Here is a 23,073-nt window from a genome sequence, read left to right on the forward strand (position 1 = left end):
AACAGCCATTCTAAGCTGAATGTGCGTGCTCTTGTCAGATCGCAGCAGCGATGCAGCTTAAGGCTTGGCAAGTACCAGCATGGGAGACTGGCTGGGAATCCCAAGTTCCGTTGACCTTTTTGAACCTGAAAATTGTGTTAGTTTCTCTATGAGATAGTAAAAGAAGGTTCAAATTGAACAGCTGCTGTCAACGGCCCTTCTAAGCTGAATGTGCGTGCTCTTGTCAGATCGCAGCAGCGATGCAGCTTAAGGCTTGGCAAGTTCCAGCATGGGAGACTGGCTGGGAATCCCAAGTTCTGTTGACCATTTTGAACTTGAAAATTGTTTTAGTTTCTCTATGAGATAGTAAAAGAAGGTTCAATTTGAAATGCTGCTGTCAACGGCCATTCTAAGCTGAATGTGCCTGCTCTTGTCAGATCGCAGCAGCAATGCAGCTTAAGGCTTGGCAAGTACCAGCATGGGAGACTGGCTGGGAATCCCAAGTTCCGTTGACCTTTTTGAACCTGAAAATTGTGTTAGTTTCTCTATGAGATAGTAAAAGAAGGTTCAAATTGAACAGCTGCTGTCAACGGCCATTCTAAGCTGAATGTGCGTGCTCTTGTCAGACCGCAGCAGCGATGCAGCTTAAGGCTTGGCAAGTACCAGCATGGGAGACTGGCTTGGAATCCCAAGTTCTGGTGACCTTTGTGAACCTGAAAATTGTGTTAGTTTCTATATAAGATAGTAGAAGAAGGTTCAAATTGAACAACTGCTGTCAATGGCCATTCTAAGCTGAATGTGCCTGCTCTAGCCAGATCGCAGCAGCAATGCAGCTTAAGGCTTGGCAAGTACCAGCATGGGAGACTGGCTGGGAATCCCAAGTTCCGTTGCCCTTTTTGAACCTGAAAATTGTGTTAGTTTCTCTATGAGATAGTAAAAGAACTTTCAAATTGAACAGCTGCTGTCAACGGCCATTCTAAGCTGAATGTGCGTGCTCTTGTCAGATCGCAGCAGCGATGCAGCTTAAGGCTTGGCAAGTACCAGCATGGGAGACTGGCTTGGAATCCCAAGTTCTGGTGACCTTTTTGAACCTGAAAATTGTGTTAGTTTCTATATGAGATAGTAGAAGAAGGTTCAAATTGAACAACTGCTGTCAATGGCCATTCTAAGCTGAATGTGCCTGCTCTCGTCAGATCGCAGCAGCAATGCAGCTTAAGGCTTGGCAAGTACCAGCATGGGAGACTGGCTGGGAATCCCAAGTTCCGTTGACCTTTTTGAACCTGAAAATTGTGTTAGTTTCTCTATGAGATAGCAAAAGAAGGTTCAAATTGAACAGCTGCTGTCAACGGCCATTCTAAGCTGAATGTGCCTGCTCTCGTCAGATCGAAGCAGCAATGCAGCTTAAGGCTTGGCAAGTACCAGCATGGGAGACTGGCTGGGAATCCCAAGTTCTGTTGACCTTTTTGAACCTGAAAATTGTGTTAGTTTCTCTATGAGATAGTAAAAGAAGGTTCAAATTGAACAGCTGCTGTCAACGGCCATTCTAAGCTGAATGTGCGTGCTCTTGTCAGATCGCAGCAGCGATGCAGCTTAAGGCTTGGCAAGTACCAGCATGGGAGACTGGCTGGGAATCCCAAGTTCTGGTGACTTTTTTGAACCTGAATACTGTGTTAGTTTCTCTATGAGATAGTAGAAGAAGGTTCAAATTGAACAACTGCTGTCAACGGCCATTCTAAGCTGAATGTGTGTGCTCTTGTCAGATCGCAGCAGCGATGCAGCTTAAGGCTTGGCAAGTACCAGCATGGGAGACTGGCTGGGAATCCCAAGTTCTGTTGACCTTTTTGAACCTGAAAATTGTGTTAGTTTCTCTATGAGATAGTAAAAGAAGGTTCAAATTGAACAGCTGCTGTCAACGGCCATTCTAAGCTGAATGTGCGTGCTCTTGTCAGATCGCAGCAGCGATGCAGCTTAAGGCTTGGCAAGTACCAGCATGGGAGACTGGCTTGGAATCCCAAGTTCTGGTGACCTTTTTGAACCTGAAAATAGTGTTAGTTTCTCTATGAGATAGCAAAAGAAGGTTCAAATTGAACAGCTGCTGTCAACGGCCATTCTAAGCTGAATGTGCCTGCTCTTGTCAGATTGCAGCAGCAATGCAGCTTAAGGCTTGGCAAGTACCAGCATGGGAGACTGGCTTGGAATCCCAAGTTCTGGTGACCTTTTTGAACCTGAAAATTGTGTTAGTTTCTATATGAGATAGTAGAAGAAGGTTCAAATTGAACAACTGCTGTCAATGGCCATTCTAAGCTGAATGTGCCTGCTCTCGCCAGATCGCAGCAGCAATGCAGCTTAAGGCTTGGCAAGTACCAGCATGGGAGACTGGCTGGGAATCCCAAGTTCCGTTGCCCTTTTTGAACCTGAAAATTGTGTTAGTTTCTCTATGAGATAGTAAAAGAAGGTTCAAATTGAACAGCTGCTGTCAACGGCCATTCTAAGCTGAATGTGCGTGCTCTTGTCAGATCTCAGCAGCGATGCAGCTTAAGGCTTGGCAAGTTCCAGCATGGGAGACTGGCTGGGAATCCCAAGTTCTGTTGACGTTTTTGAACTTGAAAATTGTTTTGGTTTCTCTATGAGATAGTAAAAGAAGGTTCAATTTGAAATGCTGCTGTCAACGGCCATTCTAAGTTGAATGTGCCTGCTCTTGTCAGATCGCAGCAGCAATGCAGCTTAAGGCTTGGCAAGTACCAGCATGGGAGACTGGCTTGGAATCCCAAGTTCCGTTGACCTTTTTGAACCTGAAAATTGTGTTAGTTTCTCTATGAGATAGTAAAAGAAGGTTCAAATTGAACAGCTGCTGTCAACGGCCATTCTAAGCTGAATGTGCGTGCTCTTGTCAGATCGCAGCAGCGATGCAGCTTAAGGCTTGGCAAGTACCAGCATGGGAAACTGGCTGGGAATCCCAAGTTCTGGTGACTTTTTTGAACCTGAAAATTGTGTTAGTTTCTCTATGAGATAGTAAAAGAAGGTTCAAATTGAACAGCTGCTGTCAACGGCCATTCTAAGCTGAATGTGCCTGCTCTCGTCAGATCGCAGCAGCAATGCAGCTTAAGGCTTGGCAAGTACCAGCATGGGAGACTGGCTGGGAATCCCAAGTTCCGTTGTCCTTTTTGAACCTGAAAATTGTGTTAGTTTCTCTATGAGATAGTAAAAGAAGGTTCAAATTGAACAGCTGCTGTCAACGGCCATTCTAAGCTGAATGTGCCTGCTCTCGTCAGATCGCAGCAGCAATGCAGCTTAAGGCTTGGCAAGTACCAGCATGGGAGACTGCCTGGGAATCCCAAGTTCTGTTGACCTTTTTGAACCTGAAAATGTGTTAGTTTCTCTATGAGATAGTGAAAGAAGGTTCAAATTAAACAGCTGCTGTCAACGGCCATTCTAAGCTGAATGTGCGTGCTCTTGTCAGATCGCAGCAGCGATGCAGCTTAAGGCTTGGCAAGTACCAGCATGGGAGACTGGCTTGGAATCCCAAGTTCTGGTGACCTTTTTGAACCTGAAAATTGTGTTAGTTTCTCTATGAGATAGCAAAAGAAGGTTCAAATTGAACAGCTGCTGTCAACGGCCATTCTAAGCTGAATGTGCCTGCTCTTGTCAGATTGCAGCAGCAATGCAGCTTAAGGCTTGGCAAGTACCAGCATGGGAGACTGGCTTGGAATCCCAAGTTCTGGTGACCTTTTTGAACCTGAAAATTGTGTTATTTTCTATATAAGATAGTAGAAGAAGGTTCAAATTGAACAACTGCTGTCAATGGCCATTCTAAGCTGAATGTGCCTGCTCTTGCCAGATCGCAGCAGCAATGCAGCTTAAGGCTTGGCAAGTACCAGCATGGGAGACTGGCTGGGAATCCCAAGTTCTGTTGCCCTTTTTTGAACCTGAAAATTGTGTTAGTTTCTCTATGAGATAGTAAAAGAACTTTCAAATTGAACAGCTGCTGTCAACGGCCATTCTAAGCTGAATGTGCGTGCTCTTGTCAGATCGCAGCAGCGATGCAGCTTAAGGCTTGGCAAGTACCAGCATGGGAGACTGGCTTGGAATCCCAAGTTCTGGTGACCTTTTTGAACCTGAAAATTGTGTTAGTTTCTATATGAGATAGTAGAAGAAGGTTCAAATTGAACAACTGCTGTCAATGGCCATTCTAAGCTGAATGTGCCTGCTCTTGTCAGATCGCAGCAGCAATGCAGCTTAAGGCTTGGCAAGTACCAGCATGGGAGACTTGCTGGGAATCCCAAGTTCTGTTGACCTTTTTGAACCTGAAAATTGTGTTAGTTTCTCTATGAGATAGTAAAAGAAGGTTCAAATTGAACAGCTGCTGTCAACAGCCATTCTAAGCTGAATGTGCGTGCTCTTGTCAGATCGCAGCAGCGATGCAGCTTAAGGCTTGGCAAGTACCAGCATGGGAGACTGGCTGGGAATCCCAAGTTCCGTTGACCTTTTTGAACCTGAAAATTGTGTTAGTTTCTCTATGAGATAGTAAAAGAAGGTTCAAATTGAACAGCTGCTGTCAACGGCCATTCTAAGCTGAATGTGCGTGCTCTTGTCAGATCGCAGCAGCGATGCAGCTTAAGGCTTGGCAAGTTCCAGCATGGGAGACTGGCTGGGAATCCCAAGTTCTGTTGACCATTTTGAACTTGAAAATTGTTTTAGTTTCTCTATGAGATAGTAAAAGAAGGTTCAATTTGAAATGCTGCTGTCAACGGCCATTCTAAGCTGAATGTGCCTGCTCTTGTCAGATCGCAGCAGCAATGCAGCTTAAGGCTTGGCAAGTACCAGCATGGGAGACTGGCTGGGAATCCCAAGTTCCGTTGACCTTTTTGAACCTGAAAATTGTGTTAGTTTCTCTATGAGATAGTAAAAGAAGGTTCAAATTGAACATCTGCTGTCAACGGCCATTCTAAGCTGAATGTGCGTGCTCTTGTCAGATCGCAGCAGCGATGCAGCTTAAGGCTTGGCAAGTACCAGCATGGGAGACTGGCTTGGAATCCCAAGTTCTGGTGACCTTTGTGAACCTGAAAATTGTGTTAGTTTCTATATAAGATAGTAGAAGAAGGTTCAAATTGAACAACTGCTGTCAATGGCCATTCTAAGCTGAATGTGCCTGCTCTAGCCAGATCGCAGCAGCAATGCAGCTTAAGGCTTGGCAAGTACCAGCATGGGAGACTGGCTGGGAATCCCAAGTTCCGTTGCCCTTTTTGAACCTGAAAATTGTGTTAGTTTCTCTATGAGATAGTAAAAGAACTTTCAAATTGAACAGCTGCTGTCAACGGCCATTCTAAGCTGAATGTGCGTGCTCTTGTCAGGTCGCAGCAGCGATGCAGCTTAAGGCTTGGCAAGTACCAGCATGGGAGACTGGCTTGGAATCCCAAGTTCTGGTGACCTTTTTGAACCTGAAAATTGTGTTAGTTTCTCTATGAGATAGTAAAAGAAGGTTCAAATTGAACAGCTGCTGTCAACGGCCATTCTAAGCTGAATGTGCGTGCTCTTGTCAGATCGCAGCAGCGATGCAGCTTAAGGCTTGGCAAGTTCCAGCATGGGAGACTGGCTGGGAATCCCAAGTTCTGTTGACCATTTTGAACTTGAAAATTGTTTTAGTTTCTCTATGAGATAGTAAAAGAAGGTTCAATTTGAAATGCTGCTGTCAACGGCCATTCTAAGCTGAATGTGCCTGCTCTTGTCAGATCGCAGCAGCAATGCAGCTTAAGGCTTGGCAAGTACCAGCATGGGAGACTGGCTGGGAATCCCAAGTTCCGTTGACCTTTTTGAACCTGAAAATTGTGTTAGTTTCTCTATGAGATAGTAAAAGAAGGTTCAAATTGAACAGCTGCTGTCAACGGCCATTCTAAGCTGAATGTGCGTGCTCTTGTCAGATCGCAGCAGCGATGCACCTTAAGGCTTGGCAAGTACCAGCATGGGAGACTGGCTGGGAATCCCAAGTTCTGGTGACTTTTTTGAACCTGAAAACTGTGTTAGTTTCTCTATGAGATAGTAGAAGAAGGTTCAAATTGAACAACTGCTGTCAACGGCCATTCTAAGCTGAATGTGTGTGCTCTTGTCAGATCGCAGCAGCGATGCAGCTTAAGGCTTGGCAAGTACCAGCATGGGAGACTGGCTGGGAATCCCAAGTTCTGTTGACCTTTTTGAACCTGAAAATTGTGTTAGTTTCTCTATGAGATAGTAAAAGAAGGTTCAAATTGAACAGCTGCTGTCAACGGCCATTCTAAGCTGAATGTGCGTGCTCTTGTCAGATCGCAGCAGCGATGCAGCTTAAGGCCTGGCAAGTACCAGCATGGGAGACTGGCTGGGAATCCCAAGTTCTGGTGACTTTTTTGAACCTGAAAACTGTGTTAGTTTCTCTATGAGATAGTAGAAGAAGGTTCAAATTGAACAACTGCTGTCAACGGACATTCTAAGCTGAATGTGTGTGCTCTTGTCAGATCGCAGCAGCGATGCAGCTTAAGGCTTGGCAAGTACCAGCATGGGAGACTGGCTTGGAATCCCAAGTTCTGGTGACCTTTTTGAACCTGAAAATTGTGTTAGTTTCTATATGAGATAGTAGAAGAAGGTTCAAATTGAACACCTGCTGTCAATGGCCATTCTAAGCTGAATGTGCCTGCTCTCGTCAGATCGCAGCAGCAATGCAGCTTAAGGCTTGGCAAGTACCAGCATGGGAGACTGGCTGGGAATCCCAAGTTCGGTTGACCTTTTTGAACCTGAAAATTGTGTTAGTTTCTCTATGAGATAGCAAAAGAAGGTTCAAATTGAACAGCTGCTGTCAACGGCCATTCTAAGCTGAATGTGCCTGCTCTCGTCAGATCGAAGCAGCAATGCAGCTTAAGGCTTGGCAAGTACCAGCATGGGAGACTGGCTGGGAATCCCAAGTTCTGTTGACCTTTTTGAACCTGAAAATTGTGTTAGTTTCTCTATGAGATAGTAAAAGAAGGTTCAAATTGAACAGCTGCTGTCAACGGCCATTCTAAGCTGAATGTGCGTGCTCTTGTCAGATCGCAGCAGCGATGCAGCTTAAGGCTTGGCAAGTACCAGCATGGGAGACTGGCTGGGAATCCCAAGTTCTGGTGACTTTTTTGAACCTGAAAACTGTGTTAGTTTCTCTATGAGATAGTAGAAGAAGGTTCAAATTGAACAACTGCTGTCAACGGCCATTCTAAGCTGAATGTGTGTGCTCTTGTCAGATCGCAGCAGCGATGCAGCTTAAGGCTTGGCAAGTACCAGCATGGGAGACTGGCTGGGAATCCCAAGTTCTGTTGACCTTTTTGAACCTGAAAATTGTGTTAGTTTCTCTATGAGATAGTAAAAGAAGGTTCAAATTGAACAGCTGCTGTCAACGGCCATTCTAAGCTGAATGTGCGTGCTCTTGTCAGATCGCAGCAGCGATGCAGCTTAAGGCTTGGCAAGTACCAGCATGGGAGACTGGCTTGGAATCCCAAGTTCTGGTGACGTTTTTGAACCTGAAAATTGTGTTAGTTTCTATATGAGATAGTAGAAGAAGGTTCAAATTGAACAACTGCTGTCAATGGCCATTCTAAGCTGAATGTGCCTGCTCTTGTCAGATCGCAGCAGCAATGCAGCTTAAGGCTTGGCAAGTACCAGCATGGGAGACTGGCTGGGAATCCCAAGTTCCGTTGACCTTTTTGAACCTGAAAATTGTGTTAGTTTCTCTATGAGATAGTAAAAGAAGGTTCAAATTGAACAGCTGCTGTCAACGGCCATTCTAAGCTGAATGTGCCTGCTCTTGTCAGATCGCAGCAGCAATGCAGCTTAAGGCTTGGCAAGTACCAGCATGGGAGACTGGCTGGGAATCCCAAGTTCTGTCGACCTTTTTGAACCTGAAAATGTGTTAGTTTCTCTATGAGATAGTAAAAGAAGGTTCAAATTGAACAGCTGCTGTCAACGGCCATTCTAAGCTGAATGTGCGTGCTCTTGTCAGATCGCAGCAGCGATGCAGCTTAAGGCTTGGCAAGTACCAGCATGGGAGACTGGCTTGGAATCCCAAGTTCTGGTGACCTTTTTGAACCTGAAAATAGTGTTAGTTTCTCTATGAGATAGCAAAAGAAGGTTCAAATTGAACAGCTGCTGTCAACGGCCATTCTAAGCTGAATGTGCCTGCTCTTGTCAGATTGCAGCAGCAATGCAGCTTAAGGCTTGGCAAGTACCAGCATGGGAGACTGGCTTGGAATCCCAAGTTCTGGTGACCTTTTTGAACCTGAAAATTGTGTTAGTTTCTATATAAGATAGTAGAAGAAGGTTCAAATTGAACAACTGCTGTCAATGGCCATTCTAAGCTGAATGTGCCTGCTCTCGCCAGATCGCAGCAGCAATGCAGCTTAAGGCTTGGCAAGTACCAGCATGGGAGACTGGCTGGGAATCCCAAGTTCCGTTGCCCTTTTTGAACCTGAAAATTGTGTTAGTTTCTCTATGAGATAGTAAAAGAAGGTTCAAATTGAACAGCTGCTGTCAACGGCCATTCTAAGCTGAATGTGCGTGCTCTTGTCAGATCTCAGCAGCGATGCAGCTTAAGGCTTGGCAAGTACCAGCATGGGACACTGGCTGGGAATCCCAAGTTCTGTTGACGTTTTTGAACTTGAAAATTGTTTTGGTTTCTCTATGAGATAGTAAAAGAAGGTTCAATTTGAACAGCTGCTGTCAACGGCCATTCTAAGTTGAATGTGCCTGCTCTTGTCAGATCGCAGCAGCGATGCAGCTTAAGGCTTGGCAAGTACCAGCATGGGAAACTGGCTGGGAATCCCAAGTTCTGGTGACTTTTTTGAACCTGAAAATTGTGTTAGTTTCTCTATGAGATAGTAAAAGAAGGTTCAAATTGAACAGCTGCTGTCAACGGCCATTCTAAGCTGAATGTGCCTGCTCTCGTCAGATCGCAGCAGCAATGCAGCTTAAGGCTTGGCAAGTACCAGCATGGGAGACTGGCTGGGAATCCCAAGTTCCGTTGACCTTTTTGAACCTGAAAATTGTGTTAGTTTCTCTATGAGATAGTAAAAGAAGGTTCAAATTGAACAGCTGCTGTCAACGGCCATTCTAAGCTGAATGTGCCTGCTCTCGTCAGATCGCAGCAGCAATGCAGCTTAAGGCTTGGCAAGTACCAGCATGGGAGACTGCCTGGGAATCCCAAGTTCTGTTGACCTTTTTGAACCTGAAAATGTGTTAGTTTCTCTATGAGATAGTGAAAGAAGGTTCAAATTAAACAGCTGCTGTCAACGGCCATTCTAAGCTGAATGTGCGTGCTCTTGTCAGATCGCAGCAGCGATGCAGCTTAAGGCTTGGCAAGTACCAGCATGGGAGACTGGCTTGGAATCCCAAGTTCTGGTGACCTTTTTGAACCTGAAAATTGTGTTAGTTTCTCTATGAGATAGCAAAAGAAGGTTCAAATTGAACAGCTGCTGTCAATGGCCATTCTAAGCTGAATGTGCCTGCTCTCGTCAGATCGCAGCAGCAATGCAGCTTAAGGCTTGGCAAGTACCAGCATGGGAGACTGGCTGGGAATCCCAAGTTCCGTTGACCTTTTTGAACCTGAAAATTGTGTTAGTTTCTCTATGAGATAGTAGAAGAAGGTTCAAATTGAACAACTGCTGTCAACGGCCATTCTAAGCTGAATGTGTGTGCTCTTTTCAGATCGCAGCAGCGATGCAGCTTAAGGCTTGGCAAGTACCAGCATGGGAGACTGGCTGGGAATCCCAAGTTCCGTTGACCTTTTTGAACCTGAAAATGTGTTAGTTTCTCTATGAGATAGTAAAAGAAGGTTCAAATTGAACAGCTGCTGTCAACGGCCATTCTAAGCTGAATGTGCCTGCTCTTGTCAGATTGCAGCAGCAGTGCAGCTTAAGGCTTGGCAAGTACCAGCATGGGAGACTGGCTTGGAATCCCAAGTTCTGGTGACCTTTTTGAACCTGAAAATTGTGTTAGTTTCTATATAACATAGTAGAAGAAGGTTCAAATTGAACAACTGCTGTCAATGGCCATTCTAAGCTGAATGTGCCTGCTCTCGCCAGATCGCAGCAGCAATGCAGCATAAGGCTTGGCAAGTACCAGCATGGGAGACTGGCTGGGAATCCCAAGTTCCGTTGCCCTTTTTGAACCTGAAAATTGTGTTAGTTTCTCTATGAGATAGTAAAAGAAGGTTCAAATTGAACAGCTGCTGTCAACGGCCATTCTAAGCTGAATGTGCGTGCTCTTGTCAGATCGCAGCAGCGATGCAGCTTAAGGCTTGGCAAGTACCAGCATGGGAGACTGGCTTGGAATCTCAAGTTCTGGTGACCTTTTTGAACCTGAAAATTGTGTTAGTTTCTCTATAAGATAGTAGAAGAAGGTTCAAATTGAACAACTGCTGTCAATGACCATTCTAAGCTGAATGTGCCTGCTCTCGCCAGATCGCAGCAGCAATGCAGCTTAAGGCTTGGCAAGTACCAGCATGGGAGACTGGCTGGGAATCCCAAGTTCCGTTGCCCTTTTTGAACCTGAAAATTGTGTTAGTTTCTCTATGAGATAGTAAAAGAAGGTTCAAATTGAACAGCTGCTGTCAACGGCCATTCTAAGCTGAATGTGCCTGCTCTCGCCACATCGCAGCAGCAATGCAGCTTAAGGCTTGGCAAGTACCAGCATGGGAGACTGGCTGGGAATCCCAAGTTCCGTTGCCCTTTTTGAACCTGAAAATTGTGTTAGTTTCTATATAAGATAGTAGAAGAAGGTTCAAATTGAACAACTGCTGTCAATGGCCATTCTAAGCTGAATGTGCCTCCTCTCGCCAGATCGCAGCAGCAATGCAGCTTAAGGCTTGGCAAGTACCAGCATGGGAGACTGGCTGGGAATCCCAAGTTCCGTTGCCCTTTTTAAACCTGAAAATTGTGTTAGTTTCTCTATGAGATAGTAAAAGAAGGTTCAAATTGAACAGCTGCTGTCAACGGCCATTCTAAGCTGAATGTGCGTGCTCTTGTCAGATCGCAGCAGCGATGCAGCTTAAGGCTTGGCAAGTACCAGCATGGGAGACTGGCTGGGAATCCCAAGTTCTGGTGACTTATTTGAACCTGAAAATTGTGTTAGTTTCTCTATGAGATAGTAAAAGAAGGTTCAAATTGAACAGCTGCTGTCAACGGCCATTCTAAGCTGAATGTGCCTGCTCTCGTCAGATTGCAGCAGCAATGCAGCTTAAGGCTTGGCAAGTACCAGCATGGGAGACTGGCTGGGAATCCCAAGTTCCGTTGACCTTTTTGAACCTGAAAATTGTGTTAGTTTCTCTATGAGATAGTAAAAGAAGGTTCAAATTGGACAGCTGCTGTCAACGGCCATTCTAAGCTGAATGTGCCTGCTCTCGTCAGATCGCAGCAGCAATGCAGCTTAAGGCTTGGCAAGTACCAGCATGGGAGACTGGCTGGGAATCCCAAGTTCCGTTGACCTTTTTGAACCTGAAAATTGTGTTAGTTTCTGTATGAGATAGTAAAAGAAGGTTCAAATTGAAAAGCTGCTGTCAACGGCAATTCTAAGCTGAATGTGCGTGCTCTTCTCAGATCGCAGCAGCGATGCAGCTTAAGGCTTGGCAAGTACCAGCATGGGAGACTGGCTGGGAATCCCAAGTTCTGGTGACCTTTTTGAACCTGAAAATTGTGTTAGTTTCTCTATGAGATAGTAGAAGAAGGTTCAAATTGAACAACTGCTGTCAATGGCCATTCTAAGCTGAATGTGCCTGCTCTCGCCAGATCGCAGCAGCAATGCAGCTTAAGGCTTGGCAAGTACCAGCATGGGAGACTGGCTGGGAATCCCAAGTTCTGGTGACCTTTTTGAACCTGAAAATTGTGTTAGTTTCTATATAAGATAGTAGAAGAAGGTTCAAATTGAACAACTGCTGTCAATGGCCATTCTAAGCTGAATGTGCCTGCTCTCGCCAGATCGCAGCAGCAATGCAGCTTAAGGCTTGGCAAGTACCAGCATGGGAGACTGGCTGGGAATCCCAAGTTCCGTTGCCCTTTTTGAACCTGAAAATTGTGTTAGTTTCTCTATGAGATAGTAAAAGAAGGTTCAAATTGAACAGCTGCTGTCAACGGCCATTCTAAGCTGAATGTGCGTGCTCTTGTCAGATCGCAGCAGCGATGCAGCTTAAGGCTTGGCAAGTACCAGCATGGGAGACTGGCTTGGAATCCCAAGTTCTGGTGACCTTTTTGAACCTGAAAATTGTGTTAGTTTCTATATGAGATAGTAGAAGAAGGTTCAAATTGAACAACTGCTGTCAACGGCCATTCTAAGCTGAATGTGCCTGCTCTCGTCAGATCGCAGCAGCAATGCAGCTTAAGGCTTGGCAAGTACCAGCATGGGAGACTGGCTGGGAATCCCAAGTTCCGTTGACCTTTTTGAACCTTAAAATTGTGTTAGTTTCTCTATGAGATAGTAAAAGAAGGTTCAAATTGAACAGCTGCTGTCAACGGCCATTCTAAGCTGAATGTGCCTGCTCTCGTCAGATCGCAGCAGCAATGCAGCTTAAGGCTTGGCAAGTACAAGCATGGGAGACTGGCTAGGAATCCCAAGTTCTGATGACTTTTTTGAACCTGAAAATGTGTTAGTTTCTCTATGAGATAGTAAAAGAAGGTTCAAATTGAACAGCTGCTGTCAACGGCCATTCTAAGCTGAATGTGCGTGCTCTTGTCAGATCGCAGCAGCGATGCAGCTTAAGGCTTGGCAAGTACCAGCATGGGAGACTGGCTTGGAATCCCAAGTTCTGGTGACCTTTTTGAACCTGAAAATTGTGTTAGTTTCTCTATGAGATAGCAAAAGAAGGTTCAAATTGAACAGCTGCTGTCAACGGCCATTCTAAGCTGAATGTGCCTGCTCTTGTCAGATTGCAGCAGCAATGCAGCTTAAGGCTTGGCAAGTACCAGCATGGGAGACTGGCTTGGAATCCCAAGTTCTGGTGACCTTTTTGAACCTGAAAATTGTGTTAGTTTCTATATAAGATAGTAGAAGAAGGTTCAAATTGAACAACTGCTGTCAATGGCCATTCTAAGCTGAATGTGCCTGCTCTAGCCAGATCGCAGCAGCAATGCAGCTTAAGGCTTGGCAAGTACCAGCATGGGAGACTGGCTGGGAATCCCAAGTTCCGTTGCCCTTTTTAAACCTGAAAATTGTGTTAGTTTCTCTATGAGATAGTAAAAGAACTTTCAAATTGAACAGCTGCTGTCAACGGCCATTCTAAGCTGAATGTGTGTGCTCTTGTCAGATCGCAGCAGCGATGCAGCTTAAGGCTTGGCAAGTACCAGCATGGGAGACTGGCTGGGAATCCCAAGTTCTGTTGACCTTTTTGAACCTGAAAATTGTGTTAGTTTCTCTATGAGATAGTAAAAGAAGGTTCAAATTGAACAGCTGCTGTCAATGGCCATTCTAAGCTGAATGTGCCTGCTCTCGTCAGATCGCAGCAGCAATGCAGCTTAAGGCTTGGCAAGTACCAGCATGGGAGACTGGCTGGGAATCCCAAGTTCCGTTGACCTTTTTGAACCTGAAAATTGTGTTAGTTTCTGTATGAGATAGTAAAAGAAGGTTCAAATTGAAAAGCTGCTGTCAACGGCAATTCTAAGCTGAATGTGCGTGCTCTTGTCAGATCGCAGCAGCGATGCAGCTTAAGGCTTGGCAAGTACCAGCATGGGAGACTGGCTGGGAATCCCAAGTTCTGGTGACCTTTTTGAACCTGAAAATTGTGTTAGTTTCTCTATGAGATAGTAAAAGAAGGTTCAAATTGAACAGCTGCTGTCAACGGCCATTCTAAGCTGAATGTGTGTGCTCTTGTCAGATCGCAGCAGCGATGCAGCTTAAGGCTTGGCAAGTACCAGCATGGGAGACTGGCTGGGAATCCCAAGTTCTGTTGACCTTTTTGAACCTGAAAATTGTGTTAGTTTCTCTATGAGATAGTAAAAGAAGGTTCAAATTGAACAGCTGCTGTCAACGGCCATTCTAAGCTGAATGTGCCTGCTCTCGTCAGATCGCAGCAGCAATGCAGCTTAAGGCTTGGCAAGTACCAGCATGGGAGACTGGCTGGGAATCCCAAGTTCCGTTGACCTTTTTGAACCTGAAAATTGTGTTAGTTTCTGTATGAGATAGTAAAAGAAGGTTCAAATTGAAAAGCTGCTGTCAACGGCAATTCTAAGCTGAATGTGCGTGCTCTTGTCAGATCGCAGCAGCGATGCAGCTTAAGGCTTGGCAAGTACCAGCATGGGAGACTGGCTGGGAATCCCAAGTTCTGGTGACCTTTTTGAACCTTAAAATTGTGTTAGTTTCTCTATGAGATAGTAAAAGAAGGTTCAAATTGAACAGCTGCTGTCAACGGCAATTCTAAGCTGAATGTGCCTGCTCTCGTCAGATTGCAGCAGCAATGCAGCTTAAGGCTTGGCAAGTACCAGCATGGGAGACTGGCTGGGAATCCCAAGTTCTGTTGACCTTTTTGAACCTGAAAATGTGTTAGTTTCTCTATGAGATAGTAAAAGAAGGTTCAAATTGAACAGCTGCTGTCAACGGCCATTCTAAGCTTAATTTGCCTGCTCTCGTCAGATCGCAGCAGCAATGCAACTTAAGGCTTGGCAAGTACCAGCATGGGAGACTGGCTGGGAATTCCAAGTTCCGTTGACCTTTTTGAACCTGAAAATTGTGTTAGTTTCTCTATGAGATAGTAAAAGAAGGTTCAAATTGAACAGCTGCTGTCAACGGCAATTCTAAGCTGAATGTGCCTGCTCTTGTCAGATTGCAGCAGCAATGCAGCTTAAGGCTTGGCAAGTACCAGCATGGGAGACTGCCTGGGAATCCCAAGTTCTGTAGACCTTTTTGAACCTGAAAATGTGTTAGTTTCTCTATGAGATAGTAAAAGAAGGTTCAAATTGAACAGCTGCTGTCAACGGCCATTCTAAGCTGAATTTGCCTGCTCTCGTCAGATCGCAGCAGCAATGCAGCTTAAGGCTTGGCAAGTACCAGCATGGGAGACTGGCTGGGAATCCCAAGTTCTGTTGACCTTTTTGAACCTGAAAATTGTGTTAGTTTCTCTATGAGATAGTAGAAGAAGGTTCAAATTGAACAACTGCTGTCAACGGCCATTCTAAGCTGAATGTGTGTGCTCTTGTCAGATCGCAGCAGCGATGCAGCTTAAGGCTTGGCAAGTACCAGCATGGGAGACTGGCTTGGAATCTCAAGTTCTGGTGACCTTTTTGAACCTGAAAATTGTGTTAGTTTCTCTATAAGATAGTAGAAGAAGGTTCAAATTGAACGACTGCTGTCAATGACCATTCTAAGCTGAATGTGCCTGCTCTCGTCAGATCGCAGCAGTAATGCAGCTTAAGGCTTGGCAAGTACCAGCATGGGAGACTGGCTGGGAATCCCAAGTTCTGTTGACCTTTTTGAACCTGAAAATGTGTTAGTTTCTCTATGAGATAGTAAAAGAAGGTTCAAATTGAACAGCTGCTGTCAACGGCCATTCTAAGCTGAATGTGCGTGCTCTTGTCAGATTGCAGCAGCGATGCAGCTTAAGGCTTGGCAAGTACCAGCATGGGAGACTGGCTGGGAATCCCAAGTTCCGTTGCCCTTTTTGAACCTGAAAATTGTGTTAGTTTCTGTATGAGATAGAAAAAGAAGGTTCAAATTGAAACGCTGCTGTCAACGGCAATTCTAAGCTGAATGTGCGTGCTCTTCTCAGATCGCAGCAGCGATGCAGCTTAAGGCTTGGCAAGTACCAGCATGGGAGACTGGCTGGGAATCCCAAGTTCTGGTGACCTTATTGAACCTGAAAATTGTGTTAGTTTCTCTATGAGATAGTAGAAGAAGGTTCAAATTGAACAACTGCTGTCAATGGCCATTCTAAGCTGAATGTGCCTGCTTTCGCCAGATCGCAGCAGCAATGCAGCTTAAGGCTTGGCAAGTACCAGCATGGGAGACTGGCTGGGAATCCCAAGTTCTGGTGACCTTTTTGAACCTGAAAATTGTGTTAGTTTCTATATAAGATTGTAGAAGAAGGTTCAAATTGAACAACTGCTGTCAATGGCCATTCTAAGCTGAATGTGCCTGCTCTCGCCAGATCGCAGCAGCAATGCAGCTTAAGGCTTGGCAAGTACCAGCATGGGAGACTGGCTGGGAATCCCAAGTTCCGTTGCCCTTTTTGAACCTGAAAATTGTGTTAGTTTCTCTATGAGATAGTAAAAGAAGGTTCAAATCGAACAGCTGCTGTCAACGGCCATTCTAAGCTGAATGTGCGTGCTCTTGTCAGATCGCAGCAGCGATGCAGCTCAAGGCTTGGCAAGTACCAGCATGGGAGACTGGCTTGGAATCCCAAGTTCTGGTGACCTTTTTGAACCTGAAAATTGTGTTAGTTTCTATATAAGATAGTAGAAGAAGGTTCAAATTGAACAACTGCTGTCAATGGCCATTCTAAGCTGAATGTGCCTGCTCTTGCCAGATCGCAGCAGCAATGCAGCTTAAGGCTTGGCAAGTACCAGCATGGGAGACTGGCTGGGAATCCCAAGTTCCGTTGACCTTTTTGAACCTGAAAATTGTGTTAGTTTCTCTATGAGATAGTAAAAGAAGGTTCAAATTGAACAGCTGCTGTCAACGGCCATTCTAAGCTGAATGTGCCTGCTCTCGTCAGATCGCAGCAGCAATGCAGCTTAAGGCTTGGCAAGTACCAGCATGGGAGACTGGCTTGGAATCCCAAGTTCTGGTGACCTTTTTGAACCTGAAAATTGTGTTAGTTTCTATATAAGATAGTAGAAGAAGGTTCAAATTGAACAACTGCTGTCAATGGCCATTCTAAGCTGAATGTGCCTGCTCTTGCCAGATCGCAGCAGCAATGCAGCTTAAGGCTTGGCAAGTACCAGCATGGGAGACTGGCTGGGAATCCCAAGTTCTGTTGCCCTTTTTGAACCTGAAAATTGTGTTAGTTTCTCTATGAGATAGTAAAAGAACTTTCAAATTGAACAGCTGCTGTCAACGGCCGTTCTAAGCTGAATGTGCGTACTCTTGTCAGATCGCAGCAGCGATGCAGCTTAAGGCTTGGCAAGTACCAGCATGGGAGACTGGCTTGGAATCCCAAGTTCTGGTGACCTTTTTGAACCTGAAAATTGTGTTAGTTTCTATATGAGATAGTAGAAGAAGGTTCAAATTGAACAACTGCTGTCAATGGCCATTCTAAGCTGAATGTGCCTGCTCTTGTCAGATCGCAGCAGCAATGCAGCTTAAGGCTTGGCAAGTTCCAGCATGGGAGACTGGCTGGGAATCCCAAGTTCTGTTGACCTTTTTGAACTTGAAAATTGTTTTAGTTTCTCTATGAGATAGTAAAAGAAGGTTCAATTTGAAACGCTGCTGTCAACGGCCATTCTAAGCTGAATGTGCCTGCTCTTGTCAGATCGCAGCAGCGATGCAGCTTAAGGCTTGGCAAGTACCAGCATGGGAGACTGGCTGGGAATCCCAAGTTCTGGTGACTTTTTTGAACCTGAAAATTGTGTTAGTTTCTCTATGAGATAGTAGAAGAAGGTTCAAATTGAACAACTGCTGTCAATGGCCATTCTAAGCTGAATGTGTGTGCTCTTGTCAGATTGCAGCAGCGATGCAGCTTAAGGCTTGGCAAGTACCAGCATGGGAGACTGGCTGGGAATCCCAAGTTCTGTTGACCTTTTTGAACCTGAAAATTGTGTTAGTTTCTCTATGAGATAGTAAAAGAAGGTTCAAATTGAACAGCTGCTGTCAATGGCCATTCTAAGCTGAATGTGCCTGCTCTCGTCAGATCGCAGCAGCAATGCAGCTTAAGGCTTGGCAAGTACCAGCATGGGAGACTGGCTGGGAATCCCAAGTTCCGTTGACCTTTTTGAACCTGAAAATTGTGTTAGTTTCTGTATGAGATAGTAAAAGAAGGTTCAAATTGAACAACTGCTGTCAATGGCCATTCTAAGCTGAATGTGCCTGCTCTTGTCAGATCGCAGCAGCAATGCAGCTTAAGGCTTGGCAAGTTCCAGCATGGGAGACTGGCTGGGAATCCCAAGTTCTGTTGACCTTTTTGAACTTGAAAATTGTTTTAGTTTCTCTATGAGATAGTAAAAGAAGGTTCAATTTGAAACGCTGCTGTCAACGGCCATTCTAAGCTGAATGTGCCTGCTCTTGTCAGATCGCAGCAGCGATGCAGCTTAAGGCTTGGCAAGTACCAGCATGGGAGACTGGCTGGGAATCCCAAGTTCTGGTGACTTTTTTGAACCTGAAAATTGTGTTAGTTTCTCTATGAGATAGTAGAAGAAGGTTCAAATTGAACAACTGCTGTCAATGGCCATTCTAAGCTGAATGTGTGTGCTCTTGTCAGATTGCAGCAGCGATGCAGCTTAAGGCTTGGCAAGTACCAGCATGGGAGACTGGCTGGGAATCCCAAGTTCTGTTGACCTTTTTGAACCTGAAAATTGTGTTAGTTTCTCTATGAGATAGTAAAAGAAGGTTCAAATTGAACAGCTGCTGTCAATGGCCATTCTAAGCTGAATGTGCCTGCTCTCGTCAGATCGCAGCAGCAATGCAGCTTAAGGCTTGGCAAGTACCAGCATGGGAGACTGGCTGGGAATCCCAAGTTCCGTTGACCTTTTTGAACCTGAAAATTGTGTTAGTTTCTGTATGAGATAGTAAAAGAAGGTTCAAATTGAAAAGCTGCTGTCAACGGCAATTCTAAGCTGAATGTGCGTGCTCTTGTCAGATCGCAGCAGCGATGCAGCTTAAGGCTTGGCAAGTACCAGCATGGGAGACTGGCTGGGAATCCCAAGTTCTGGTGACCTTTTTGAACCTGAAATTTGTGTTAGTTTCTCTATGAGATAGTAGAAGAAGGTTCAAATTGAACAACTGCTGTCAACGGCCATTCTAAGCTGAATGTGTGTGCTCTTTTCAGATTGCAGCAGCAATGCAGCTTAAGGCTTGGCAAGTACCAGCATGGGAGACTGGCTGGGAATCCCAAGTTCTGTTGACCTTTTTGAACCTGAAAATTGTGTTAGTTTCTCTATGAGATAGTAAAAGAAGGTTCAAATTGAACAGCTGCTGTCAACGGCAATTCTAAGCTGAATGTGCCTGCTCTCGTCAGATTGCAGCAGCAATGCAGCTTAAGGCTTGGCAAGTACCAGCATGGGAGACTGGCTGGGAATCCCAAGTTCTGTTGACCTTTTTGAACCTGAAAATGTGTTAGTTTCTCTATGAGATAGGAAAAGAAGGTTCAAATTGAACAGCTGCTGTCAACGGCCATTCTAAGCTGAATTTGCCTGCTCTCGTCAGATCGCAGCAGCAATGCAACTTAAGGCTTGGCAAGTACCAGCATGGGAGACTGGCTGGGAATTCCAAGTTCCGTTGACCTTTTTGAACCTGAAAATTGTGTTAATTTCTCTATGAGATAGTAAAAGAAGGTTCAAATTGAAGAGCTGCTGTCAACGGCAATTCTAAGCTGAATGTGCCTGCTCTCGTCAGATCGCAGCAGCAATGCAGCTTAAGGCTTGGCAAGTACCAGCATGGGAGACTGGCTGGGAATCCCAAGTTCCGTTGACCTTTTTGAACCTAATAATTGTGTTAGTTTCTCTATGAGATAGTAAAAGAAGGTTCAAATTGAACAGCAGCTGTCAACGGCCATTCTAAGCTGAATGTGCCTGCTCTCGTCAGATCGCAGCAGCAATGCAGCTTAAGGCTTGGCAAGTACCAGCATGGGAGACTGGCTGGGAATCCCAAGTTCTGTTGACCTTTTTGAACCTGAAAATGTGTTAGTTTCTCTATGAGATAGTAAAAGAAGGTTCAAATTGAACAGCTGCTGTCAACGGCCATTCTAAGCTGAATGTGCGTGCTCTTGTCAGATCGCAGCAGCGATGCAGCTTAAGGCTTGGCAAGTACCAGCATGGGAGACTGGCTTGGAATCCCAAGTTCTGGTGACCTTTTTGAACCTGAAAATTGTGTTAGTTTCTCTATGAGATAGCAAAAGAAGGTTCAAATTGAACAGCTGCTGTCAACGGCCATTCTAAGCTGAATGTGCCTGCTCTCGTCAGATCGCAGCAGCAATGCAGCTTAAGGCTTGGCAAGTACCAGCATGGGAGACTGGCTTGGAATCCCAAGTTCTGGTGACCTTTTTGAACCTTAAAATTGTGTTAGTTTCTATATAAGATAGTAGAAGAAGGTTCAAATTGAACAACTGCTGTCAAGGGCCATTCTAAGCTGAATGTGCCTGCTCTTGCCAGATCGCAGCAGCAATGCAGCTTAAGGCTTGGCAAGTACCAGCATGGGAGACTGGCTGGGAATCCCAAGTTCCGATGACCTTTTTGAACCTGAAAATTGTGTTAGTTTCTCTATGAGATAGTAAAAGAAGGTTCAAATTGAACAGCTGCTGTCAACGGCCATTCTAAGCTGAATGTGCCTGCTCTCGTCAGATTGCAGCAGCAATGCAGCTTAAGGCTTGGCAAGTACCAGCATGGGAGACTGGCTTGGAATCCCAAGTTCTGGTGACCTTTTTGAACCTGAAAATTGTGTTATTTTCTATATAAGATAGTAGAAGAAGGTTCAAATTGAACAACTGCTGTCAATGGCCATTCTAAGCTGAATGTGCCTGCTCTTGCCAGATCGCAGCAGCAATGCAGCTTAAGGCTTGGCAAGTACCAGCATGGGAGACTGGCTGGGAATCCCAAGTTCTGTTGCCCTTTTTGAACCTGAAAATTGTGTTAGTTTCTCTATGAGATAGTAAAAGAACTTTCAAATTGAACAGCTGCTGTCAACGGCCATTCTAAGCTGAATGTGCGTGCTCTTGTCAGATCGCAGCAGCGATGCAGCTTAAGGCTTGGCAAGTACCAGCATGGGAGACTGGCTTGGAATCCCAAGTTCTGGTGACCTTTTTGAACCTGAAAATTGTGTTAGTTTCTATATAAGATAGTAGAAGAAGGTTCAAATTGAACAACTGCTGTCAATGGCCATTCTAAGCTGAATGTGCCTGCTCTTGTCAGATCGCAGCAGCAATGCAGCTTAAGGCTTGGCAAGTACCAGCATGGGAGACTGGCTGGGAATCCCAAGTTCTGTTGACCTTTTTGAACCTGAAAATTGTGTTAGTTTCTCTATGAGATAGTAAAAGAAGGTTCAAATTGAACAGCTGCTGTCAACAGCCATTCTAAGCTGAATGTGCGTACTCTTGTCAGATCGCAGCAGCGATGCAGCTTAAGGCTTGGCAAGTTCCAGCATGGGAGACTGGCTGGGAATCCCAAGTTCTGTTGACCTTTTTGAACTTGAAAATTGTTTTAGTTTCTCTATGAGATAGTAAAAGAAGGTTCAATTTGAAATGCTGCTGTCAACGGCCATTCTAAGCTGAATGTGCCTGCTCTTGTCAGATCGCAGCAGCGATGCAGCTTAAGGCTTGGCAAGTACCAGCATGGGAGACTGGCTGGGAATCCCAAGTTCTGGTGACTTTTTTGAACCTGAAAATTGTGTTAGTTTCTCTATGAGATAGTAGAAGAAGGTTCAAATTGAACAACTGCTGTCAACGGCCATTCTAAGCTGAATGTGTGTGCTCTTGTCAGATCGCAGCAGCGATGCAGCTTAAGGCTTTGCAAGTACCAGCATGGGAGACTGGCTGGGAATCCCAAGTTCTGTTGACCTTTTTGAACCTGAAAATTGTGTTAGTTTCTCTATGAGATAGTAAAAGAAGGTTCAAATTGAACAGCTGCTGTCAACGGCCATTCTAAGCTGAATGTGCCTGCTCTCGTCAGATTGCAGCAGCAATGCAGCTTAAGGCTTGGCAAGTACCAGCATGGGAGACTGGCTGGGAATCCCAAGTTCTGTTGACCTTTTTGAACCTGAAAATGTGTTAGTTTCTCTATGAGATAGTAAAAGAAGGTTCAAATTGAACAGCTGCTGTCAATGGCCATTCTAAGCTGAATGTGCCTGCTCTTGCCAGATCGCAGCAGCAATGCAGCTTAAGGCTTGGCAAGTACCAGCATGGGAGACTGGCTGGGAATCCCAAGTTCCGTTGACCTTTTTGAACCTGAAAATTGTGTTAGTTTCTATATAAGATAGTAGAAGAAGGTTCAAATTGAACAACTGCTGTCAATGGCCATTCTAAGCTGAATGTGCCTGCTCTTGCCAGATCGCAGCAGCAATGCAGCTTAAGGCTTGGCAAGTACCAGCATGGGAGACTGGCTGGGAATCCCAAGTTCCGTTGACCTTTTTGAACCTGAAAATTGTGTTAGTTTCTCTATGAGATAGTAAAAGAAGGTTCAAATTGAACAGCTGCTGTCAACGGCCATTCTAAGCTGAATGTGCCTGCTCTCGTCAGATCGCAGCAGCAATGCAGCTTAAGGCTTGGCAAGTACCAGCATGGGAGACTGGCTTGGAATCCCAAGTTCTGGTGACCTTTTTGAACCTGAAAATTGTGTTATTTTCTATATAAGATAGTAGAAGAAGGTTCAAATTGAACAACTGCTGTCAATGGCCATTCTAAGCTGAATGTGCCTGCTCTTGCCAGATCGCAGCAGCAATGCAGCTTAAGGCTTGGCAAGTACCAGCATGGGAGACTGTCTGGGAATCCCAAGTTCTGTTGCCCTTTTTGAACCTGAAAATTGTGTTAGTTTCTCTATGAGATAGTAAAAGAACTTTCAAATTGAACAGCTGCTGTCAACGGCCATTCTAAGCTGAATGTGCGTGCTCTTGTCAGATCGCAGCAGCGATGCAGCTTAAGGCTTGGCAAGTACCAGCATGGGAGACTGGCTTGGAATCCCAAGTTCTGGTGACCTTTTTGAACCTGAAAATTGTGTTAGTTTCTATATGAGATAGTAGAAGAAGGTTCAAATTGAACAACTGCTGTCAATGGCCATTCTAAGCTGAATGTGCCTGCTCTTGTCAGATCGCAGCAGCAATGCAGCTTTAGGCTTGGCAAGTACCAGCATGGGAGACTGGCTGGGAATCCCAAGTTCTGTTGACCTCTTTGAACCTGAAAATTGTGTTAGTTTCTCTATGAGATAGTAAAAGAAGGTTCAAATTGAACAGCTGCTGTCAACGGCCATTCTAAGCTGAATGTGC

The 23,073-nt window shown here is 45.1% G+C and overlaps 44 pseudogenes; all 44 read left to right on the forward strand.

The window, feature by feature from the left end:
* The first annotated feature begins 375 nt into the window (after positions 1-375).
* LOC140088865 (5S ribosomal RNA) lies at positions 376-494 on the forward strand (annotated as a pseudogene).
* A 637-nt stretch (positions 495-1,131) lies between these two features.
* On the forward strand, positions 1,132-1,250 carry LOC140082651 (5S ribosomal RNA; annotated as a pseudogene).
* Positions 1,251-1,320: 70 nt separating this feature from the next.
* LOC140095554 (5S ribosomal RNA) lies at positions 1,321-1,439 on the forward strand (annotated as a pseudogene).
* An 826-nt stretch (positions 1,440-2,265) lies between these two features.
* On the forward strand, positions 2,266-2,384 carry LOC140096893 (5S ribosomal RNA; annotated as a pseudogene).
* Positions 2,385-2,643: 259 nt separating this feature from the next.
* LOC140098108 (5S ribosomal RNA) lies at positions 2,644-2,762 on the forward strand (annotated as a pseudogene).
* Positions 2,763-3,021: 259 nt separating this feature from the next.
* Positions 3,022-3,140, forward strand: LOC140083425 (5S ribosomal RNA; annotated as a pseudogene).
* A 70-nt stretch (positions 3,141-3,210) lies between these two features.
* Positions 3,211-3,329, forward strand: LOC140081985 (5S ribosomal RNA; annotated as a pseudogene).
* An 826-nt stretch (positions 3,330-4,155) lies between these two features.
* On the forward strand, positions 4,156-4,274 carry LOC140092854 (5S ribosomal RNA; annotated as a pseudogene).
* A 448-nt stretch (positions 4,275-4,722) lies between these two features.
* LOC140088866 (5S ribosomal RNA) lies at positions 4,723-4,841 on the forward strand (annotated as a pseudogene).
* Positions 4,842-5,667: 826 nt separating this feature from the next.
* Positions 5,668-5,786, forward strand: LOC140088868 (5S ribosomal RNA; annotated as a pseudogene).
* Positions 5,787-6,612: 826 nt separating this feature from the next.
* On the forward strand, positions 6,613-6,731 carry LOC140094237 (5S ribosomal RNA; annotated as a pseudogene).
* A 70-nt stretch (positions 6,732-6,801) lies between these two features.
* LOC140095555 (5S ribosomal RNA) lies at positions 6,802-6,920 on the forward strand (annotated as a pseudogene).
* Positions 6,921-7,557: 637 nt separating this feature from the next.
* On the forward strand, positions 7,558-7,676 carry LOC140092713 (5S ribosomal RNA; annotated as a pseudogene).
* A 70-nt stretch (positions 7,677-7,746) lies between these two features.
* On the forward strand, positions 7,747-7,865 carry LOC140096371 (5S ribosomal RNA; annotated as a pseudogene).
* A 447-nt stretch (positions 7,866-8,312) lies between these two features.
* Positions 8,313-8,431, forward strand: LOC140096894 (5S ribosomal RNA; annotated as a pseudogene).
* Positions 8,432-8,879: 448 nt separating this feature from the next.
* On the forward strand, positions 8,880-8,998 carry LOC140091416 (5S ribosomal RNA; annotated as a pseudogene).
* A 70-nt stretch (positions 8,999-9,068) lies between these two features.
* LOC140082102 (5S ribosomal RNA) lies at positions 9,069-9,187 on the forward strand (annotated as a pseudogene).
* Positions 9,188-9,445: 258 nt separating this feature from the next.
* LOC140082652 (5S ribosomal RNA) lies at positions 9,446-9,564 on the forward strand (annotated as a pseudogene).
* Positions 9,565-11,145: 1,581 nt separating this feature from the next.
* LOC140086846 (5S ribosomal RNA) lies at positions 11,146-11,264 on the forward strand (annotated as a pseudogene).
* A 70-nt stretch (positions 11,265-11,334) lies between these two features.
* Positions 11,335-11,453, forward strand: LOC140091428 (5S ribosomal RNA; annotated as a pseudogene).
* A 448-nt stretch (positions 11,454-11,901) lies between these two features.
* On the forward strand, positions 11,902-12,020 carry LOC140096895 (5S ribosomal RNA; annotated as a pseudogene).
* Positions 12,021-12,279: 259 nt separating this feature from the next.
* LOC140091440 (5S ribosomal RNA) lies at positions 12,280-12,398 on the forward strand (annotated as a pseudogene).
* A 1,014-nt stretch (positions 12,399-13,412) lies between these two features.
* On the forward strand, positions 13,413-13,531 carry LOC140082653 (5S ribosomal RNA; annotated as a pseudogene).
* A 448-nt stretch (positions 13,532-13,979) lies between these two features.
* On the forward strand, positions 13,980-14,098 carry LOC140091452 (5S ribosomal RNA; annotated as a pseudogene).
* A 259-nt stretch (positions 14,099-14,357) lies between these two features.
* Positions 14,358-14,476, forward strand: LOC140094854 (5S ribosomal RNA; annotated as a pseudogene).
* Positions 14,477-14,545: 69 nt separating this feature from the next.
* On the forward strand, positions 14,546-14,664 carry LOC140096727 (5S ribosomal RNA; annotated as a pseudogene).
* Positions 14,665-14,922: 258 nt separating this feature from the next.
* Positions 14,923-15,041, forward strand: LOC140086514 (5S ribosomal RNA; annotated as a pseudogene).
* Positions 15,042-15,300: 259 nt separating this feature from the next.
* LOC140091322 (5S ribosomal RNA) lies at positions 15,301-15,419 on the forward strand (annotated as a pseudogene).
* A 636-nt stretch (positions 15,420-16,055) lies between these two features.
* On the forward strand, positions 16,056-16,174 carry LOC140096897 (5S ribosomal RNA; annotated as a pseudogene).
* Positions 16,175-16,433: 259 nt separating this feature from the next.
* LOC140098827 (5S ribosomal RNA) lies at positions 16,434-16,552 on the forward strand (annotated as a pseudogene).
* Positions 16,553-16,622: 70 nt separating this feature from the next.
* Positions 16,623-16,741, forward strand: LOC140097961 (5S ribosomal RNA; annotated as a pseudogene).
* Positions 16,742-17,756: 1,015 nt separating this feature from the next.
* LOC140082656 (5S ribosomal RNA) lies at positions 17,757-17,875 on the forward strand (annotated as a pseudogene).
* A 637-nt stretch (positions 17,876-18,512) lies between these two features.
* Positions 18,513-18,631, forward strand: LOC140082657 (5S ribosomal RNA; annotated as a pseudogene).
* A 448-nt stretch (positions 18,632-19,079) lies between these two features.
* On the forward strand, positions 19,080-19,198 carry LOC140094855 (5S ribosomal RNA; annotated as a pseudogene).
* A 69-nt stretch (positions 19,199-19,267) lies between these two features.
* On the forward strand, positions 19,268-19,386 carry LOC140093463 (5S ribosomal RNA; annotated as a pseudogene).
* Positions 19,387-19,456: 70 nt separating this feature from the next.
* On the forward strand, positions 19,457-19,575 carry LOC140083889 (5S ribosomal RNA; annotated as a pseudogene).
* A 70-nt stretch (positions 19,576-19,645) lies between these two features.
* On the forward strand, positions 19,646-19,764 carry LOC140079126 (5S ribosomal RNA; annotated as a pseudogene).
* Positions 19,765-20,022: 258 nt separating this feature from the next.
* Positions 20,023-20,141, forward strand: LOC140097962 (5S ribosomal RNA; annotated as a pseudogene).
* An 826-nt stretch (positions 20,142-20,967) lies between these two features.
* LOC140094412 (5S ribosomal RNA) lies at positions 20,968-21,086 on the forward strand (annotated as a pseudogene).
* Positions 21,087-21,723: 637 nt separating this feature from the next.
* On the forward strand, positions 21,724-21,842 carry LOC140089571 (5S ribosomal RNA; annotated as a pseudogene).
* Positions 21,843-21,911: 69 nt separating this feature from the next.
* On the forward strand, positions 21,912-22,030 carry LOC140098828 (5S ribosomal RNA; annotated as a pseudogene).
* A 70-nt stretch (positions 22,031-22,100) lies between these two features.
* On the forward strand, positions 22,101-22,219 carry LOC140098829 (5S ribosomal RNA; annotated as a pseudogene).
* A 70-nt stretch (positions 22,220-22,289) lies between these two features.
* LOC140097963 (5S ribosomal RNA) lies at positions 22,290-22,408 on the forward strand (annotated as a pseudogene).
* Positions 22,409-22,856: 448 nt separating this feature from the next.
* LOC140093899 (5S ribosomal RNA) lies at positions 22,857-22,975 on the forward strand (annotated as a pseudogene).
* Positions 22,976-23,073: the final 98 nt, after the last annotated feature.

The sequence above is a fragment of the Engystomops pustulosus genome, chromosome 9 (assembly GCF_040894005.1).
Source record: "Engystomops pustulosus chromosome 9, aEngPut4.maternal, whole genome shotgun sequence".
Taxonomy (NCBI): Eukaryota; Metazoa; Chordata; class Amphibia; order Anura; family Leptodactylidae; genus Engystomops; species Engystomops pustulosus.